The 13,480-nt window shown below is 35.7% G+C and overlaps 1 protein-coding gene and 1 long non-coding RNA gene across 2 annotated transcripts in view; one reads left to right on the top strand and one right to left on the bottom strand.

Moving 5' to 3' along the window:
* Window positions 1-13,480, bottom strand: part of LOC111626921 (protein dachsous-like) — a 103,087-nt gene that overhangs the window by 76,918 nt on the left and 12,689 nt on the right. The window lies entirely within an intron of this gene.
* On the top strand, window positions 789-3,012 carry LOC111626923. Its single transcript, XR_002756946.1, has 3 exons — window positions 789-890; window positions 962-1,030; window positions 1,104-3,012. It is a non-coding gene; the product is annotated as an uncharacterized LOC111626923 (long non-coding RNA).

Below are 13,480 nucleotides of genomic sequence, written 5' to 3'. Positions count from 1 at the left end.
TTCTTTCATAATCTTTAGTTATCCATCCGAAAAGAAGTTTTAGTTCAAAATTTTGCTGTTAACATCTTTTAAAAACATGTAATTGATTCTCAAGTTACGCCAATAAATAGATTTTACACTAAATTTTGTCCATTTCGGGATGTTCAATGAACATTGTTGAATTCTTTTCCTCGAAAGATAACGTTGGAATTTAATAAAATACTTAGATTCGAAGAATTTTACGTTTGTAATTCTTACGAAAGAAAAGAAGCAACGTATTTACATCAATTATATGGAAAATGAATGAAGCATCCGTAAAAGAGAATCCAATCCGAATCCGAAAAGAAAGATTTTTATTTTTAGTTTATGTGTCGCACCGGATATGTTTATTACTATTATTTTGGAAGAAAACTTTTACAGCTTAAGTTAAACAAATCGTTAAAAGGACCATGTCGTCTTCTCGGAATTATTTTCTGTTCTTCCGACCACAACTGCCGACCGTGAAGCTTTTTTCCTCTTCAGACTTTTTCTCTCTTCCGAGAATTTCTAAGGTGTTCTATAAAAAGTTTAGTAAATTATACTTATCCCATTAATTCGTACCTTTCGAAATCTTTCTCGGGAAACAATCCCCAATTAAATAAAGACTTCAAATTGTTGCCTGCAGATTTTGTAGGCAATAATTTAGAGGCAATGAAATTTTTGTTACTTTTCGAAGAAAATCTACTTTTAGAAATTAATTAAAATATTACTTTTGATTTTCTTAAGACAGATCGGAAAGAAAACAATGAAGAAGTGCGGTTCGTGTCCTAATATAAATTGTGACCTTAATCTACTTTTAAAATCGTGATCGTAATTAAGAGTCGACCGGATTTTGCCTCGTAGCTTACATTGCAGATAATATAATGTGAAAAGTATGATTTAGTGTAAGAAACCAGTTGTTCGTTCTAAAACTTCCAAATACAAAGAATCGTAATTGTTACAGAAATAGTCCAAATCCAGTGCCTCTCGCATTGCAGGCCATCCAGACGTATTCTCCCCCTTCCACGGGAAGGTATGCAATCAAACCGATAATTATCGGATACATTCTCAAACAATAGACAATTAAAACATTTTCCTTTTCTTAGGAAACAATCGATTTTTGAAGAAAAGGTCAGTGATCGGAAAATTCTTCAATTCGGCATTACTCTTCATAAGTTGAATGTCCTCCCGCTCTGGGAATTATAAGAGGTCTAAGGATGTACGGGTCATTTTGGTGCTGACGTCAATAGAAAAATTTCAAAAGGGCCGATATTTAGGTATTTCCTGTGTCTGTTTAGAGATAGATAAAAGAAATTCTGCGTAAATATCTTGATAAACCGATCCGCCTTTTTATCAGGTTTTCTTCTTAGGGTGTTACTGATTTAATTCTCTTTTTCCAGTAATTAGAATTTTATTTATAAACTATTTAAGCGTTCCTCTTCATCCATTTATAAGTAAGCTTCTTCTTGTAACATTGTTATTACGTTTCATCTTTGATAAATTTCCAGAACTCTCTACACACTTAGCATTCTTCTTTCACATCTCAATACTTTGAATAATACAGAAATATTTATAGAAATGGTTAAAAACGAAGTTCTCAATGAAGGCATCCGAACATCTGATTACATTTCTGAACATCTGATTTTCTATTATTAAAGCTATACGTGGAATGTTGATATAAAAACAACGCAAGGTTACTAACCGGATATTCAGCTACACCACAAGTTCATCCGATGGTCAAGTTAAAAAAATGTTATCTTCTAGCAATTGAAACCCCCTCACCATAGAAATAATTCCTAAAATTTTGAAAATATTTAAATTATTTTGCCTATAAATTCGTTTTCTAGTCGGAAGACTTTATCATTATAATTGGAATTGTTTAATAATGCATAAATTATACACACTAATTTGCTATTATTATTATTTTAATTGGCCTAAAGGTAAGGCTTTTATACTTTTATTTGCAAAACAGAGAAACACGTTTTATAAACGTCATTTAGAACGTGGTTATATTAAAGAAAAATTTTCTACTCAGGGCATTTCTATTCTTTCGGAACCCATTGTAAACTGAGGGACTGCAAAAGGGAGAAGAGAAAAAATTGCAAATATTGTTCTCGGTAAAAGAATACTTGTGATTTTCAAGCAGGTAGTAAAGTAGAGCCACGAATGAAGAGACAAGAAGGTAATTTACTTTCTTAGAAAGAAATGGGGGTAGGAAAGGGAGAAGGTCCTCGGGTGAGAGAGAACACGCAAAACATTCATCAAGAATCCGCACTGGTTGCGATCGGAGAAAACAATTTGGTCGATGTAGAGTCTTGGCCACCAGGTGTCTCAGCGGATCTACTAAATAACAGTGATCGACAGACGGAACGCTGTTAGTATCACGCGACGTAGTACGGTTCCTAATCGTCGCATCCATTAGGGTGTTCGGGTGCACCGTTATCTGTGCTCTGCTGCTGCTCCCGGACGTCCATTAGCTGGCCACAATCCTCTCGCCTCTTTGCAACAAATCAATTTATATGGCTGCCTTCTGTCCAAAATTCCCTTTTAGAAGCAAGCGACTAATTATAAGGTCGTAAAACACCGATATATTCTGTACAACGAAAGCGGAAAATTTTAAATCTTTCTTTCTTTTACTTAAATACAACTGATAAGGGTTGATAGTGATTTTAATCTCATATTTCCAATAACGAATACATTCGCAACATCGTTAAACTCCTCATAAAAATCTCGATGTTTAGACGATACGACAATATAAAAATGTTTCCTTTCTTTTCAAATAATTAAAAGATTAAAACCATTTAAATTCAGTTATAACTTTCCTTCTTCAATTCTTGAAATGGAGAAAGTTCAAAAAAGAGAATGATGTGTTCAGTTTAAACTGTTAAAGAGCTACTAACATCAAAAGGGTGTTTGAAATCCTTCAAGTCTCATATGTATGAATCGATTATAGAATTTAATTTCGAATAAATTCGTTTGCATTTATGTGAAATTAGATTCTACAATCATACAAAATCAGTAAATAATTAAAGTTTAAAGCTGATTTTATCTGATGGTTCTATGAAAAAGACGTTCAAAGAATCATGTTTCAAATTCTTAGAATTTCTGATTTCAAGAATTAAAAGATATAAATCTTGGATGCTAAGAATAAATTTATAAATTTTCATCTTTTGCAATATACATTTTCAATCTTTCAAAACAAAATATATTACGTTATATGATTTCATCACAGATGTTACTATTTAAGAAAGTATATTTTAAATAATCAATAGCCTTTCGGAATTTTCATAATTTTTAAATTAAAAATTTAATTTAAAAGAAAAAAAAAAAAGATTCGAAGTGGGTCGTTAAATTTCCTTCATTCGTAAAGAATTGTTCCCACACAGGACCAACAATAGGAGGCCCGAACAGGTATTTTACTAACGAACCAAAGAAGTTCAAAGGTCGAAATGAAAAAACTTACAACCGACAAATTTCTGTATTCAAAACTGTTATTAAGAGGTCTCACATGCAGTCCGAAATAGCACAGAATTCCTCGACCGTGTGGGCCTCTTCGGCACGTCCGTCGATCACAATTGACCGACATGAGAATATAAATAATTCTACTTATCTATCAAAGAATTTTATATTTACTCAAGTATTAGAGAAAAGACAATCCGGGTTAAAAACTAAACATTTTTCTTCTAATAAAACTAGGATTATATAGTAAATAAAGCATTTTTTTTCGGTGGTAAAAATTAGATGTTAAATATTTTTAAAAAGGGAAAGTTGATGGGAAAGATTATCTTTTCATGTAAAAAATTTCGATGCGCATTCCACATTTGTATATCAGAAGTGACGATATAATCCTATAAATCAAAAGAACCAAGTCGTGATCGAGAGAAAAACCTCTTCTCATCTTTGTCATCAGACCCTCCAAGAGGAAAAGGCCCACCCACCGGTCAATGAAGTAATACTTATGCGAGCTCGAGTTTCTAATGTTTGATTCTCGTCTTTTTAAAAGCTAAGAAAAACAAGCGCCTTGTACACATGTTTTAAGAATAAAACGGGGTGGGAAGTTTACCCTCCTCTCTGTTTTTACTGGGTGGACGGGTTCATTTCGAATGCTGATAACGCGCTGGTAGTTGCGCGACTTGTAGGAACAACTCCGACAGCAATTAAGCTAGTACATATTTTGAAATACGACTGAACAGTGCCGTACACCATGTGCAAGAAAATACACGGTTAAAACGAATTCGACTATCAGACTTTGTGGAAGATAAATTTCAAGAAAAAATTGTAAAATCTTGAAGATGCGATACGGTTAAATATGTCAAGAAACTTATAGATGTAATCGAAAATTTTGGGGTTGTAAAAAACCACTATACAGATTTAAGATGTAGAAAATATTTTATTCCATTGTTAACAATAAAGGTTAAATTTATTTGAAGAGAAAAAGTGGAGCCGAAACGAGCTTATTGATGACACAGATTTATGTGGAGAAGAGAATAATCTGACATGTCATCTGTAGAGCGTTTATCGCAAGAAAGTCTAGATGTGACGAATGAGTCTCTCCGATGGTTGACACGATCACCATCGACGGACAATCAGTCGGGCTGAATCGTGTGGGATTTGTTACTTTGAAAGATGAAGATATTCTCTGATGGATGACCGAGCTGCACAAACATATATACTGAAATCTCCTAATTCGCCAATGTCGAAATTATCCTTCTACTAATTCGAACGACAGAAGAAATCCGAAACTATAACAATCCATCTGCTTCCGCTAAAAAGGCGACAATCCAAACGGGTAAAGGTTAGTATAAGGTAAAAGTTCACGTAATATATGAACTGCGGGGCAAGTGCAGACACCTGATAAAAAAAAGGGAAGGACTAGGGTGTGGCACGCGCTCCCGTGCGCCACCCCTCCGGGGTTGCGAATGCTAATTAACTAATTATGTTCTTCCCTCCCCCTTCGGTCGGGAGTGGTTTCCTTTAAAAACAACGCGTACAGGGCGCGTAGAGTTTCCATATCTTTTAAATTAATCTGTCCCTTCCGAGTTACATGCGCATGTATCGCGAATAATAATACTTCGAAATCATTTTTGCCCAACGATCTAAACAACTCAGCTCTCTCTCTATAGTTTAAGAAATCGATGTTAAATTTCTTCCAATACGTAGAATGCTAACTTTCTATCTTAAAATAGCAATCTACTCAGATTAAAATAGGAAAACTCGACATATGTTTACGTGAACGGCATAAATGAAGCATAAATGTCGAGTTGCAATTTAAGAAACTTTCAAAAAGAAAAGTCGTTTATAAGAAGCAAAACACGTTGACCAGCAAACTCGACAAAGGAAAGTCCTCCTCGGTAGCTATAGTTCGGAACCAGAGAAAGAATAGAAGGCCTCGTTCGGTGAACAGATAATCTCTGACAAGATGGTCCACAAAAGATGATCACCAAACATTGTTGCATCTTTTGTATCGATGGCCTGCTCCTGTCGGGGAACGAACAATAGAATGCAGAACATGCGCACTGGATAACAGCAATAATAAGTCGTATAGTGATCCCGCAACGTCGCAGTGTTTGCTTTCTCAATTAGTGACAACGGAATAGAAATGGAAGCAAATAGAGAATCTTGAGAGAGGGCAAATCTTTCTCTAAATACAAGAGCACTATTTGAAAGCTTTTAAAGCGGGTGGAACTGTTTACTCAAGCACCAGTACATATATTTCTTCTGATGCAGTTTACACTACTAATGACCTCGTCAACAGAATCAGATATGTAAAGATTGTGTAAGTCCGCAAGCGCGAAATTATATTCAATTGACGTCACTCGAGGATGATTCGGAATTTATTATATACTTTTTTGTTTAGATTAAATGTTTAATAGTAAATAGCTAAGTTAGCCTTCCGAATTCCGCGCCCCTCTTTATAAAAGTATGAAGGACAGATTAAGGAGGATCATAAATGATATTCTAATCAAGACATCTCACTCTCCGTCATCACCGTTAGCGTATCTTAAGTCGATCGACATTCGAAAGGAGATTCCAAGATGGCTGCGAGTAGAACCGCTTCTCGGAATCAAAATTTCTAGACGAAATTGAAACAATACTCTATACTTTAAACCGTGTATAATTTTCAATTACTCTGCTGATTTTTGAACGGAAGGATAATGAATTTCGTCACATAAGACAACCTACAGAATGGAAGCTTTGCAGGCCCCTTCGTAGTTAAAGGAACGTCAAGGCCTCATGTAGAGGTAACAAATGAAATGGAAAATGGTGAAAAAAGAGGTCAGCCATCGAAATATCCTTTTCTAACCCTAATTCCTAGTCACGGAGAAACGCTCTTTTATCTTTGACAGCTTCATTCCTTCTAGAAGTTCAACGACCTTGTAAATATCTTGCCAAGTATCCAGAAGCAGTTGACTGAATAACTCGCACAGATAACTATAACTTCACGATAGAAAACGCGATTAATTTCTTGGCTAGTCCTCAAAGCAATCTTTTTAATTAGTCCTCTTCTTTTAAAAGTATTAAGAAAATCGATTACGGAAATTCTTTTGTACTCTCCGAGAAAAGGATATGAACCAGATCCACTGATGTTAAATGATTTTTTTTTTCCACTTTAATCTTTTCTATATTGATGATGGGGAAATTATTTAAAGTTAATTCTGATGATAAATTGAAACTTTATACAATAAACTTGAAATTACGACGATCGAAAGCATTACTCTTCTTTAGCGAATAAATTCAGAATTTTAAGGAATAAATATTATTAATACAGTTTAAAAGTATTTTTTCATAATTAATTCGAGATAAAAACTTTAACGAATCTGTTACTAAGCCAGTTAAGATTAACTTAGATCATTTCGGTGGACACTTTTGGAATTCGAAGGTGCAATGAAGCAAGAACCAGTTTTGTGCTATCCATACTTGTATTTTAAAACAGATTATTCTGTCAATCAATAATTAAACAAAATTATCTTTCAAAACAAAATTCCATTATTTAAAATCCTAGCAAAAATACAGAATATAAGTTATTCTTTTTTTGTTCGAAATAATATTTATGTAAAATTAAACAAAAAAATAATAATAATAATTTATTGGTTTTTTTTTTTCTATTTTAAAAACATGTATTAAATTATCAACATATTGGAGGAATTTAAAAATTCAAATAGCTTCTTGGAATAGTTGTATATTAGAAGAGAATCGGGTGCTGGATTGTCGAGAAAAATGCTCCCCACCGACCGAGCTTCACCGAATTTGGAGGTGTGGCGAAAACAGAAAGTGGGTTTCGGATCCTCAGAAATGATTGTTGTGTAGCTCGACTATAAGTAGGGAAATGTATCGAACAGTATTCGTGGCACAGAGCGGAGGATCGGTTCTTTGTCCGTCTGCCCCTACGGTATAAGGAGGCTGCCCCACCCCAGCAATGCCGGAGTGGGACAGACCGGGTCGGGTTGACTGCACCTCTGTCATGGCTGCAGGTGATGGGACCAGTAATTACAGTTTGCACTGTCCCAGTAGAGAGAGAGAGAAAGTGGTCGTTCTTACAGTGCTTATTATACTTTGCCAAGTAGTAGACAGCCAACTATGTGAATGTGGATGTCGCCGACTTAAGCATGACACGGCCAGAGGATTCCTCCCCCCTCCCGAATTGTAAAGTTGTGCCTCAGGAATGTCAGATTTTTCTTTACACGACCACTCGGTACGGTGGCAAGAATAAAAGTTTGATCATTTCTTTTCTCGATTATTCCTTTATTATAGTATTTAATGCTTTTTTAATCGATGTCGAATGGGCAAGTAAATTGGTGTAATAACAGCTCCGAAAGTTAAATTTTCGAAATTTGGAGATTCGAATCCAAAAACGGTGGCTTTCTTTATTGATAATCACAGAAAAAAAACAGATGGTAGTGCGACACTATAGGGATAAACCCCCTTGAGATTAGAAAGGTGCCTCTCAGGGGAGGCAGAGGCGCGATCGATCGCATACACACGTGACATGAAAACTCACAGTTTGTCTTAATACGTTAATGAAGAAGAAAAGAATGGTAATCAATATTTGGAGACGATACGATGGGATTTCCCCTTCATTACCAAAAAGTCAACTAGAATGTAATTAAGGCGCCTTCCAAATATGTCTAATTATATCGGGAATCCGTTACGAAGAATTCCTTCAAAATTTAGACGGTTAATTACTTTTCAAAATGAGTTTCAAAACAGTTTATTTATTGTAAAAATGATGCATTCTCTAAAATGAATCACGCCGAAAATAAATCCTAACAGAATAAAAACTTGCGTTAAAAAAAAAAAAATTGATTTATGAACAGAAATGCAATTTAGTTAATGCCAAATTCTTTGAATTTAAGCTCGAAACTCAGAATTCGCATTCAAATTCTGATTATCCGCTCAAATTTCTCATTCTTATTTACATTGTCATTTCTAAAATAGCTACTGGAAGAGATAAAATGGATGAAATAAACGACATGTGACGTCACGAGACGTTCTTCCTGCACTTCCGGCAAACGATGACAGATCAGGTTATAATATGACATTGCAGATGAAACGAAATCATTCTAAGACAGGATTGGGGAATAAAAAAAGGAGAAGAAAATTGTCCCGACCCTAAGAATGCTTGGAGCGACCTAGTATGCACCATAATTTTAAGAGGGAAAACACCTGCAGTCCCAATGTTGAATTATACGGGTTTGTTTCACTTGGCTTCGTCACTTGATAATGGATCCGAATGACCACTTTCTTACAAATCTGAAGGATCGAAAATGCTTTGACAATATGGACTTTACAGAATTCTCGGGAATCCCATTAAATTACGTTGAACCGATAAGTAAAAACCAACATTTAATAAGTATTGATTATATAATATCCTCAATTAAATCGAATATATAAAATTACATAAACTTTTTAATCGTTAATGAAATAGATTTGAGTGTATTTTGGAAATTAATTTGCTTAAATTCGTAAAATAAATAGAATTAATGGAAGACAACTTTTACAACTTTGTAAAAAACATGCATTCTCTCGTACACTAAGGAACTTTAAATTTCCTTTTCAACACGAAACTACTAAAAATAATTATAAATTCTATAATAAAAACAACATAGTCCTATATACTAAATATAGCATAGTCTTTATGAACTGAAACTAAAATTAAATTCTGAAATGTCAAAAATTTGAAAGCTAGATGAAGGGAAGAAAAATAAGTGGCGAATTTTCAAACCGCATTTTCCTGTTTTACACAAATTTTAGATGGCTCGAAGGTCCACGGTAAGGGTCTCGAACCAAGTAATTTTGGGAACAAACGTGAATGAGGTCATCGAAGAAAAGCAAACCCGTAACTATCAGCAGGAGAGGTAAGGTGGAGGTTCGTGTTTGGAATGGATAAATTCGTTTCAGAGAAATTGAGAAACTAAACGAAGAACAATATCATCAGACAAGCGTAAACAAGATTGAATCGAATTATCCAGACAATATAAAGAAAGAGATTTTTAAGTTTCCTTCACAATGGTTACGAATGGTGTAGCATGCTAATGTTCCAACGGGTTTGTGTCCTAATATCCTCTTTTCTTTTATGAGATAATCGTTATTTTTGGTTATCATTCTATCTGAATTCCAGCAACTGCACTTCTGCACAAACATATTTAACATTTGCAAACTTTTTCTTATTTCCTCAAGCTGTAATTTTAATGACAGACTGGAGTTTCTAGGAATGGAGAACAGTTTCCTGCCTAGGAGGGAAGACTGCCTCACCCCGACACCTCCCTCTTCCAGGTGAAGAAGCAAATCAGTTCAAAAGTAAAAGAGAGGAAATCGGTAAATTCTTCGTTCTCTTTCATCTTGTAACACCCAATTAGATTCCTTACAAACAAGATAGAAGGCGTGTAAGCTAATACTAAAAATTAACCTGGTCCCTTTGCGGTAACAATGAATGAATTCATTGTTATAGTATGGAAATCAATAAAGTGATAAATGTAGGTCAAGTTGATGCAAGGTGTCACAAATGTAGATTTGTTCATCCCCTCTTATCACTCCGTGTCACCTCACCTGCCTCCCTACATACAGCACCAGATTATAACCTTGCCAGAGGGTGGGTGTCTGGCCATCTGTCGATAGAATAAAAACTATGCTTCACCCTATAAAAACGCTAATGGCAAATTCGTTAAGGTAACATTTGCTATTTTTGGTATGAGAAGTAAGATAATCTACTAACAGGTGAAACTCCAGGGATTCATTTTTGGCAGGTGGAACCGAAATATTTCACTTCTTTAATAATCTGTTTCAAATAAAAACAAAAGTAACTATATGATACGAAGAAACAGCGATTTCTAAAGATTCTATATGCAATGCAAAGGTTCTGTTTCATAAATGAAAAGTAACAAAGCTTTCCAGCAATTTTTGCCTGAAATTCAATATTTAGTAAAACACTAGATGATCAGATGAAAATCATTCATGCAATTCAACTAGCTTCTAATATTTTTTAAACTAATATTCCGTTAAACTCAAAACTATTCGAAGATTCTGCTAATTTACTTTTCCTATTTAGGTCTTCTGGATAGGGCCAAACGTCATTCTAGATATAACTAAAGCTCGAGACAAAGATCGCATCATATCACTGTAACAAATCTCCTGTTTTATTCTCTGCCTCTAAGGACTATTTTTTAGTTTAAACTAACGTAAATGCAACCGGATTTGTCTTTAAGGCCCCCTGCGGAAAAACCGATATTTATATCTAAAACATATTTATATAAAACGAGAAGATCGTTTGCCAACTTCAACTCCCACCAGTTTTTGACGCTCGGGTCAGAGTTCGTGTCTTCACAACGAGGGGTGTGGAACGCGACTCACTACACGGAAGCCGCCCTCACGCAAACCTCACGCACGTCTTTCCGTCCCCCATCACGTTCTCGGTCTTCGATCAATTAAGGCAGTTGAATGGTCCAGTCAACGAAATAGGTTCACCTTGAAGAACCAGAAGAGCCAGTTCGAGGGGAGAAAAGGGGCAGGAGGGCACCGGTGTCACATGACCCACACACCACCCCCGCCGAGATTTAAAAAAAGAAATAATGTCCTTTTTTCGAACGATTAAAATATTGGTATTTTAATCATATAAATTCGTTTCCGATTTTACCTAAATGATGCAATACGATATATTTTATTCGTTAAAATCTTAATTTTAGATGAATTTATTCTGATAAAAATTACATTATCAGACGAGGGAATCACGACACTTTCATCAATCGAAATTCTCATCCGAATCACCTCGGATACTAATCACAATTGGACGCTGTGGCTGACGTCACACAGAAAGTCACCAATCATTTGCAGGAAGACGACAAGGCAGGAGTTGACAGTTGTGACGAGTCTCCTCCCCCATGTCACTTCTACCCTCGGGACTGCCAATATCCCACTGGGGAGGATCCATTAAGTCGCTGTTTACAGCATTAACGACGTTGAGGGCTATTCAGGGGGTCCGGACGATCTTCGTCGCCTGTGGTGACGACTATGATAACCCTCCACCTAGAAGGTCTCCAACAAAATTTAGACGTTATCCTCGACTAAAATAAAAAAGAACTACATGCGTGCGACCTTATAAAAGAGAGCTTTGTCCTTAATTTAAATCAACCGAGTCGTGAGTAAACCGAGTTTTGATAACGGGGAACTTTTCAGAATTCATTTCAATCATCCTCTATCCGAGAAACTGTTATATACTGTGAAGCCTCTTACATCTCGGGCTCGATAAATGCGGTGACGTTCGGTCACGTGAATATTTCTGGGACAGAAGACCGAGTCACGTCTAGAACCGCTTTGCCACCGGATGCGGGATCGTGACGACCAAACACGTGGGAAAGTGAAGGAGAGGAGATAAAGCGCATGCCCGAGTGGTAGAAGCATTTTAGGAGCGAGTAAAAATTGTAAAGTATCCATTTTTCTTCAGCCTCCAAATCATAAAAGAGAAGAAGGGAATGGCCTAACATCTCCGCCAGTGTAATTTGTTCTTGACACAGTTATATTTTGCTTTTGGGTTATGTAAATTAATTACGGTGGTAGGTATGCACAGTCAGTAATGTACTTTTGGGTCAAAGTTGTTCTCTTATGTTCTGCATTTAATAGCAGATAGAATTACAAAATGAGTCGACGTCTTCGGATGATAGACTGGACGGCTTCTCTGAAATTCAATAGCAATACAGTTCAAAGGTGAAAAATAAAGCATGTTTTCAGTCTACTTTGCTCGAATTTTGACTACGAAATTGGTTCATAATAGCATGACGAAAATGACATTTGTTTTTTTCCTCCTTCTGATTCTAATTTCCACGCAATTGCGAATCAATCTCCTAACAAAAACAGTCTGCATCTAAAGAGAAATAAATGACCTCTAGCAAACAAATAATGTAATATTCATGCATTTAATGAAAAAAAATATATTATTAAGTTTTGAGCTGCAAATTTTATTTTTAACACTTTACGGCTACTGAAAATGCAGGCGAATTTTCCACGTAATCCATCTGGAGAAGAGAAGATCAGAGTCCTGCCTCTATTTATGCAGATGCACGTTTGAAAAGCAGAAGGGGAGAAATACTCCGCAAGGAATGAAAAGTGCAGTAATGCGTCCGGATACGTAAGAGCAATTGATTGGACGGGATGAGAATTGCAAATGGTTTCAATGAGCCTCTTTGATTTATCGACTCGGTGGATTTGGTATGTCACGTGATTCCGTGTAAAGGACATTAATCACCAGCGAACGCCACCACAAGCGCAACTCGGAAAGAACACTCATCCAAAATTAGTCATCGGGCCTTATCGGTAACATTTGCGACTGGATAAAAATGTCAAAATTTCGTGCTCGAATGCATTACCAAGTCAAAACAAACACATATGTTATTGCATAAAGGTCTTTGAAAAGGACGATATTGATATAAGTGATAATTTTAGTTAATCCTCCGGATGGAAGTGTAAAGAAGTTAAATGAGAAGAAAAAAGGAAAATTTACAGAAAATAAAATTTCTCTAACATGTGCCTAGTTGCTTTTTTTTAGCGTACATCGGAAAAATTGGGCGTTAACGAGAGTCTAAACGAGTTTAATAACCGAAAGCCAAGATGATTCACAACCTTGATTGACGCCAATCAAGCTGTAACATTAGCACACGAATCATTATAGCGATTTTCACCGTCCATACGCATTCCTCTTTAATTTTTAAACTTAAATTATCTTAGAATCCGGTTATCATCCAATCCCGTTTTTCTTGCTCATCTTTTATCCACGATGCCATTTTTAAAGTAATAAGCATTGGTAAATTCCTCAACTTTCTTGCATATCTTTCAGAGAAAAAGTTTAAAGAAAATCTCGGTGGTCGCTCGAGAAACGAGGCTCCTTAAGGGAATAATGGCATCGCATACCTGATCGGTCTGCTATCACCGAAAACTCATTAAGTCTGATCGACACTTCTGCAAGACAAGAATTCTTTTGCAATTCGATTATACT

This window comes from Centruroides sculpturatus, unplaced genomic scaffold (assembly GCF_000671375.1).
Source record: "Centruroides sculpturatus isolate CEXI.00-Female unplaced genomic scaffold, Cexi_2.0 scaffold164, whole genome shotgun sequence".
Classification (NCBI taxonomy): Eukaryota; Metazoa; Arthropoda; class Arachnida; order Scorpiones; family Buthidae; genus Centruroides; species Centruroides sculpturatus.
This window is presented reverse-complemented; position numbering and strand designations above follow the sequence as displayed.